Below are 9,245 nucleotides of genomic sequence, written 5' to 3' on the forward strand. Positions count from 1 at the left end.
AAAAAAAACCCTGCTGAAGTTCCATAAGAGCTGGGGGTAATTATTTAAAACAAGAAAAAAACAATATCTTATTTAATTAACAATTGATTGTAACTCTCCTATAAACCAATTACTTCATTCAGTGGTTTATTCAGAGTAATATTATTGTGCTTTATCTTTCTGGATATCAGCAGGGATCATGAATCTTAGTCGTGTAACACTAAGAAATGGCACCAAAAATGCATTGTTAAAGTGTGAGGCACATACAGAAATAACTATGCTTCACAAGCAAGAGCACTGGATGAATGCAGTAAAAAAAAATATTTTTGTTTCAATGCCTCAAAAGTGCCAAGCACAATTCTGGGTGTAACAATCTTGGAGGTGAATGAACAGAGTCAGAATATCCCTGGTTTTGTTAAGTTTCATTAAATACAGTTCAGTCGCTCAGTTGTGTCCAAATCTTTGCAACCCCATGGACTGCAGCACACCAGGCTTCCCTGTCTATCACCAACTCCCGAGGCTTGTTCAAACTCATGTCCATCAAGTCAGTGATGTGATCCAACCATCTCAGTCTCTATCATCCCCTTCTCTATTTGCCTTCAATCTTTCCCAGCATCAGGGTCTTTACCAATGAGTCAGTTCTTTGCATTAGGTGCCCAAAGTATTGGAGGTTCAGCTTCAGCATCAATTCTTTGAAAGAATATACAGGACTGATTTCCTTTAGGATGTACTGGTTTGATCTCCTTGTATTCCAAGGGACTCTTGAGTCTCCAACACCATAGTTCAAAAGCAGCAATTTTTTGGCGCTCAGCTTTCTTTATAGTCCAACTCTCACATGCATACATGTTCAGTTCAGTTCAGTCACTCAGTCATGTCCGACTCTTTGCAACCCCATGAATCGCAGCACCCCAGGCCTTCCTGTCCATCACCAGCTCCCGGAGTTCACTCAGACTCACGTCCATCGAATCAGTGATGCCATCCAGCCATCTCATCCTCGGTTGTCCCCTTCTCCTCCTGAACCCAATCCCTCCCAGCATCAGAGTCTTTTCCAATGAGTCAACTCTTTGCAAGAGGTGGCCAAAGTATTGGAGTTTCAGCTTTAGCATCATTCCTTCCAAAGAAATCCCAGGGCTGATCTCCTTCAGAATGGACTGGTTGGATCTCCTTGCAGTCCAAGGGACTCTCAAGAGTCTTCTCCAACACCACAGTTCAAAAGCATCAATTCTTCAGTGCTCAACTTTCTTTATAGTCCAACTCTCACATCCATACATGACCTCTGGAAAAACCATAGCCTTGACTAGATGGACCTTTGTTGGCAAAGTAATGTCTCTGCTTTTCAATATGCTATCTAGGTTGGTCATAACTTTTCTTCCAAGCAGTAAGCATCTTTTAATTTCATGGCTGCAGTCACCACCTGCAGTGATTTTGGAGCCCAATAAAATAAAGACTGACACTGTTTCCACTGTTACCCCATCTATTTTCCATGAAGTGATGGGACCAGATGCCATGATCTTCGTTTTCTGAATGTTGAGCTTTAAGCCAACTTTTTCACTCTCCTCTTTCACTTTCATCAAGAGGCTTTTTAGCTCCTCTTCACTTTCTGCCATAAGGGTGGTGTCATCTGCATATCTGAGGTTATTGATATTTCTCCCGGCAATCTTGATTCCAGCTTGTGCTTCTTCCAGTCCAGCATTTCTCATGATGTACTCTGCATATAAGTTAAATAAGCAGGGTGACAATAGACAGCCTTGACATACTCCTCTTCCTATTTGGAACCAGCCTGTTGTTCCATGTCCAGTTCTAACTGTTGCTTCCTGAACTGCATACAGATTTCTCAAGAGGCAGGTCAGGTGGTCTGGTATTCCCATCTCTTGAAGAATTTTCCACAGTTTATTGTGATCCACACAGTCAAAGGCTTTGGCATAGTCAATAAAACAAAAATAGATGTTTTTCTGGAACTCTCTTGCTTTTTTGATGATCCAGTGGATGTTGGCAATTTGATCTCTGGTTTCTCTGCCTTTTCTAAAACCAGCTTGAACATCTGGAAGTTCACGGTTCACACATTGCTGAAGCCTGCTTTGGAGAATTTTGAGCTTTACTTTACTAGAGTGTGAGATGAGTGCAATTATGCGATAGTTTGAGCATTCTTTGTCATTGCCTTTCTTTGGGATTGGGATGAAAACTGCCCTTTTCCAGTCCTGTGGCCACTGCTGAGTTTTCCAAATTTGCTGGCATATTGAGTGTAGCACTTTCACAGTATCAGCTTTCAGATTTGAAATAGCTCAACTGGAATTCTGTCACCTCCACTACCTTTGTTCGTAGTGATGCTTTCTAAGGCCTACTTGACTTCACATTCCAGAAGTCTGGCTCTAGGTGAGTGATCACACCATCGTGATTATCTGGGTCATGAAGATCTTTTTGTACAGTTCTTCTGTGTATTCTTGCCACCTCTTCTTAATATCTTTTGCTTCTATTAGGTCCATATAATTTATGTCCTTTATCGAGCCCATCTTTGCATGAAATGTTCCCTTTGTATCTCTAATTTTCTTGAAGAGATCTCTAGTCTTTCCCATTCTGTTCTTTTCCTCTATTTCTTTGCATTGATTGCTGAGGAAGGGTTTCTTATCTCTTCTTGCTGTTCTTTGGAATTCTGCATTCAGATGCCTATATCTTTTCTTTTCTCCTTTGCTTTTCACTTTCTTCTTTACACAGCTATTTGTAATGCCTCCTCAGATAGCCATTTGACTTTTTTGCATTTCTTTTCCATGGGGATGCTCTTGATCCCTGTCTCTTGTACAAGGTCATGAACCTCCATCCATAGTTCATCAGGCACTCTTATCTATCAGATCTAGTCCCTTAAACCTATTTCTCACTTCCACTGTATAATCATAAGGATTTGATTTAGGTCATACCTGAATGGTCTAGTGGCTTTCCCTACTTTCTTCAATTTAAGTCTGAATTTGGCAATAAGGAGTTCATGATCTGAGCAACAGTCAGCTCCTGGTCTTGTTTTTTTTTAATTGTATAGAGCTTCTCCATCCTTGGCTGCAAAGAATATAATCAATCTGATTTCGGTGTTGACCATCTGGTGATGTCCATGTGTAGAGTCTTCTCTTGTGTTGTTGGAGGAGGGTGTTTGCTAGGACCAGTGCATTTTCTTCGCAGAACTCTATTAGTCTTTGCCCTGCTTCATTCCGTTTTCCAAGGCCAAATTTGTCTGTTACTCCAGGTGTTTCTTGACTTCCTACTTTTGCATTCCAGTCCCCTATAATGAAAAGGACATCTTTTTTGGGTGTTAGTTCTAAAAGGTCTTGTAGGTCTTCATAGAACAGTTCAACTTCAGCTTTTTCAGCATTACTGGTTGGGGCATAGACTTGGATTACAGTGATATTGAATGGTTTGCCTTGGAAACCGACAGAGATCATTCTGTCATTTTGAGATTACATCCAAGTACTGCATTTTGGACTCTTTTGTTGACCATGATGGCTACTCCATTTCTTCTGAGGGATTCCTGCCTGCAGTAGTAGATATAATGGTCATCTGAGTTAAATTCACCCATTCCAGTCCATTTTAGTTTGCTGATTCCTAGAATGTTGATGTTCACTCTTGCCATCTCCTGTTTGACCACTTCTAATTTGCCTTGATTCATGGACCTGACGTTCCAGGTTCCTATGCAATATTGCTCTTTACAGCATTGGACCTTGCTTCTATCACCAGTCACATCCACAACTGGTTATTGTTTTTGCTTTGGCTCCATCCCTTCATTCTTTCTGGAGTTATTTCTCCACTGATCTCCAGTAGCATATGGGGCACCTACTGAACTGAGGAGTTCCTCTTTCAGTATCCTATCATTTTGCCTTTTCATACTGTTCATGTGGTTCTCAAGGCAAGAATACTGAAGTGGTTTGCCATTCCCTTCTCCAGTAGACCACATTCTGTCAGACCTCTCCACCAAGACCTGCCTGTCCTGGGTGGCCCCACGGGCATGGGTTAGTTTCATTGAGTTAGACAAGGCTGTGGTCCTAGTGTGATTAGACTGACTAGTTTTCTGTGAGTATGGTTTCAGTGTGTCTGCCCTCTGATGCTCTCTTGCAATACCTACCATCTTACTTGGGTTTCTCTTACCTTGGACATGGGGTATCACTTCACGGCTGCACCAGCAAAGTGCAGCCGCTGTTCCTTACCTTGGATTAGGGGTATCTCCTCACTGCTGCCCCTCCTGACCTTGAACGTGGAATAGCTCCATACATGACTACTGGAACAACCATAGCTTTGACTAGACAGACCTTTGTTAGCAAAGTTACATTACACTGGATATAAACTACAGTCTATGGGGAACTCTCTAGAGAAGCAATATTGCAAATAAGACCTGAATAATGAAAAGCCATCAGTCATGTGACATTCTAAGTGGTAGGGAAGGGAGAGAAAGTATTACTGAACAAATTATAGCCCTTCTCAATTCACAGGACAAACCCCTACCCCTCAGTGTGACTAAATTTGGAGACAGACTTTAAAGATTACAGAGTTTAAATGAGATCATAAGGGCATGGTGTCCTTATGAAAGAGAAGAGACACTAATAGTGTACATGTACAGAGGATGAGCCATCTGAGGACACAACAAGAATGTGGCCATCTGCAAGCCAGAAAATGTGTTCTCATGAGAAACCAACACTGCTGGCACCTTGATTTTGGACTTACAGCCTCAAGAACTGTGAGAAAATAATTTCTTATGGTTTAATTCACGAAGTATATCCTATTTTGTTATGACAACCTTAGCAGAATCATACATAAAGGGAGGTATTTATGTCAGTAAACAACTAATGCAAAGGTCCTATAGAAGGAAGATATTTATAGAGCTCTAAAAACTTAGGGATATAAGTAGGAATGCAGTCACATGAAGTTCTATAATGTAGGTGATAAAGTTGTAGAGACAGCAAGAGCTAGACCAAGAGGGAATTGGGGTGGTGGTGGTTACTGGGCCATGATTATGAACTGGGATTTTTATTTTAAAGCTAACATGAAACCAATGGAAGATAAAAACAAGACCAATCATTCCCAGAAGAATGGACTGCTGGAGATTAAACATGTCTATTTCAGTCTAGATTTGAACTATGAAATTAATAGTGATAAAGAGGAAGGAACAGATTTGGGTTGAATTTTGAAGCCTGGCCTATAGAATTTACTTATGAATTATGAGAAAACAGTGTCAGTTATGTAGCTATGCCCACTCTGGCTGCAAGCCTCTTTATTCTAATAGATAGAAAGGAATCACAAGATTAGAAATCTAGGCTGAAGGTTTTCTTTTTTTAAACATAAAATTTATGATTCATTAAAATGCAGTAAAAGCTTTGTCGCTTTGTTGACACATTTAAGCACAGACTTGAAAGGAGTTTATTCAAATTACATAAATAAAACTGAAAAAAAAAAAACCCAAACCCTAAAAGTAGATTTTAATACTTTCATCAGATCCCATTTTGCAGGTAACTTCTTAACTACATGCCTAGATGTTATGGTATTGGACCAGTGTTAAACTCTTCTTGTAAAACCTCTTCAGTGTACTGCTCAGAGCATTTACTCCATGAACCTATACTACAGAATATGCATTTCTTACTCTTTTCTTTAAAGGCTTTTCTGACGTGGACCATTTTTAAAGTCTTTACTGAATTTGTTATGATATTACTTCTATTTTATGTTTTAGTTGTTTGGCTACAAGCATGTGGGCTTCCTGACCAAGGACTGAATCCATACCCACTGCATTGGAAGGCAAAGTCTTAAACTCTGACTCAGCAGGGAAGTCCCTGCATTTCATAATGACACCTATAAGAGGATCATAATAATAGAATCCCTAGCTCTCTGTTCTTGTTGGTACTAACGGTTATAGCTTGGTCTCTCCATGCCACATATTCTTGACCCATCATCTATGGACTTAGGTATTGTCCATTTTAGTTTTTTATAAACTGAACTTACCTAGAAAAAATATATTTTTATAGCTTAGCCAGGGTTACAGGATGTGTCATCTTTTCATTTTGAGATAAAGACCAGGTTTATTAACTTTTTGTATGCATTATTTTGTTATTCTAAGTGGGTTCAGCTCTGCCTATATTTTTAATCTCCTGGTATTTATTCTGGTAACCCATGGACAGAGGAGCCTGACAGCCTAGAGCCCACGTGGTCGCAAAGGTTGGGACATGACTTAGCGACTAAACAACCACAACAAAATTTACTCTGGGAGTTTACCGAGGTCACCTGACCTAGAATAGATCTGGCTGGGCAACTCTGCTTCAGTTTATAGGTCTGGTTGGACTCAGTTCTTCATTACAGTCTGGGCTCAGTCTTCTCCATTGAATAATAATAAAGCTCTTCCCATCATGCTGGCAGAGATACAACAGAATAAACAAAAACAAAGCTAGGTCTCTTGAGAGGTAGGATCCAAATTTGCATTTAACTTAGGCTTTTATCCTACTGCCCAAATTAAGTCATAAAGTTGAGGCCAAAATTAGCAAGTCAGGAAAAACACTTGCCATTTACTGAAAAGAACTGAAAAGCTACAAGGGAAAGAGAATGAATACAAAAAGTGAAGAACTAGGGCAAATAATTCAATTTGCCAAACCTATATTCAAATGCCAAATCTATACTCACTCTTCTATAGTTATGCAGATTAAAACAAGTGTATAACTAATTATGATAGACATACACTTATTAGGAAAAATAAAAATAATAATAAGTAATAAGTGTGTGGGCTTCCCTGGTGGCTCAAGTGGTAAAAAATCTGCCTGCATTTCAGGAGACATAGGTTTGATCCCTGGGTTGGGAAGATTCCTTGGAGAAGTAAATGGCAACCTGCTCTGGTATTCTTGCCTGGAGATTCCATGCATAGAGGAGCCTGGTGGGCAACAGTCCTTGGGGTTGTACAGAGTCAGACACAACTGAGCATGCATGCCTGTAATAAGTATGTAATGTTTATGTATAATGTAATATACATATACACACATTTTACTGAGGAGGAGACTGAATAAAAAACTAGGATATTCTGAGATCTGTAACAGGCTGAGTACTTAGTTGAGTGACGATCAGCACATACGTGTTAGGGAAAGTCAGTGTCCAGGCAAAAATGACTTTACTAATGAATTCTATCAAACACAAAAAATAAATAACACCAATCCTGAACAAAAATTTTCAAAATATTGAAAAGTAGGAATTACTACTTATGAGGTCAGGATCACTTTGATACTGAAACCAGAAAGAAATACTAAAAGTAAATAAAATTGCAGGTCAACAGCTCTCACGTACAAAATGGGAAAACTATATTAAATTCTTCAGATTTATGAAACACAATCATATTAATAAAGAACACTGAGTCATTAAAAATGGATGGTTTATCCCAGGAATGTAACTAGCTTCATATTTAATGGTGAAAATTTGATTGCTATCATTTCAATATCAGGAACAAGGCAAAATGTTTGTTCTCATCATTTCTATTCACCATTATACTGGAGGATATATACAGTGAAACAAGGAAATAAAAAATCTAGTTTGGAAAGGAAGAAAACTTTCTTCATTGATAGATGAAATGAAAATATGAACTAAAAATGTTTATGGAATATATGAAAACATTCTAGAATGAGGATTGAATTTAGGAAGGCTACAAGATACAAGATCAATATACAGATATTATTTGTAATTCTACAACAAACAATTGGAAATCAAAATTAAAAGACAATATTTAAAATGGTACAAAAATATGAAGTACTTAGGGATAATAACAGGAAAAAGTCAAAATGCCCATCAATAAATGAATGGATAAACAACTTATATCTAAATAAAATTCTAGTACTTGACCAAAAAAGTAATAAAATATTGATACATGCAAGTGCATGAATGAATGTCAAAATAATTATGCTGCAATTAAAGAGGTCAGGTAGAAAAATATATAGTATATATTCCCTGAGATATAAAATTCTAAGTATATGAACTAAAACATAGAGACAAATGCGAAGAGCATTAGTGGTTGGTCACAGGAAGAACAAAATGAAAGAAATGATAAAGGTACATGAGGAAATATTGGGGGATGATGGATAGGCTCATTATCTTGATTATGATGATGGTTTCAAAGCCACATATATATCAATATTTAACAAACTGTACACTCTAAAGTACAACTTTTGTATGTTATTATACTTTATACTTCCCTGGTGGCTCAGAGGTTAAAGCGTCTGCCTCCAATGCGGGAGACCCAGGTTCGATCCCTGGGTCGGGAAGATCCCCTGGAGAATGAAATGGTAACCCACTCCAGTATTCTTGCCTGGAGAATCCCATGGACAGAGAAGCCTGGTAGGCTATAGTCCATGGGGTCACAAAGAGTCGGACACGACTGAGTGACTTCACTCACTCACTTATATTTTATAAAGTTGTAATATTTTATATTTGTCTCCTTATTTTTAACTAAATTTTATACATTTTATTCTAAAACAAACAAATATTTTTAAAATATAACTTTTCTGTTAGAACTTTTTCCTTTTCTGAAATGAGAATATTTACATTAGCTATAGGAGATAATATCTATAAAACAAAGTGTTTATCTCTGAAAACTCAGGTCATTCTTGATGGCAATACATTTTTAATGCATAAAAAAAAAAAAAATGGGAAGCCCAAAAAAGAGAAAAAAACCACTTCAAATGATCAAAACAAGAGACCTGAAGGGGAAGGCAATTTAAAAAATAGGTTCCTTTCAAAAACATTGATATTCAGAGAGATGGCTTTGCATAAAAATTGCTGGGTTTGGTTCCTGTTTGGAGAGAGCTGGAAAAAATAATTTTACATTTCTACCTTTGCACTAATATTTCCAGTTTAACATACTTTGTTTTTTTTCCCCCTTTTTTGCAATGTATATTTGTTCAACTAATAATCCTGTCTTTTACATCACATCTGATGTATAATGTTACTTTATTTTTAACTCCTAAACTTAACTCATAATTTTTTATGAAAAGGAGTGAAAATGTTTACCAACAGAAGTCAATGATTTATTACTTTTTCCATCAATAATAAAACTCATATCAATAATCTTCAGTTTAATTTACTTATCCTTGGAGGTTTCATTAGACCTACTAATAAACTGGGCATCATTTTAATTAGAATTAACACTTTCATCCTTCTCATGAATATATATATGAAGAACTTTGAAATGCTGGCCATCTGGGAAAAGTCAAGCTGTCACAGCAAAATTAAGACATTTCTCATGAAACAGTACTATTTTATGGCCACAAGAC

At 37.6% G+C, this 9,245-nt stretch overlaps 1 non-coding gene across 1 annotated transcript; it reads left to right on the top strand.

Annotated features, from left to right (window-relative positions):
* The first annotated feature begins 8,165 nt into the window (after positions 1 to 8,165).
* Positions 8,166 to 8,237, top strand: TRNAW-CCA. Its single transcript has one exon. It is a non-coding gene; the product is annotated as a tRNA-Trp (tRNA).
* The last annotated feature ends 1,008 nt before the right edge of the window (positions 8,238 to 9,245 follow it).

The sequence above is a fragment of the Oryx dammah genome, unplaced genomic scaffold (genome assembly GCF_014754425.2).
Source record: "Oryx dammah isolate SB20612 unplaced genomic scaffold, SCBI_Odam_1.1 HiC_scaffold_2, whole genome shotgun sequence".
Taxonomy (NCBI): Eukaryota; Metazoa; Chordata; class Mammalia; order Artiodactyla; family Bovidae; genus Oryx; species Oryx dammah.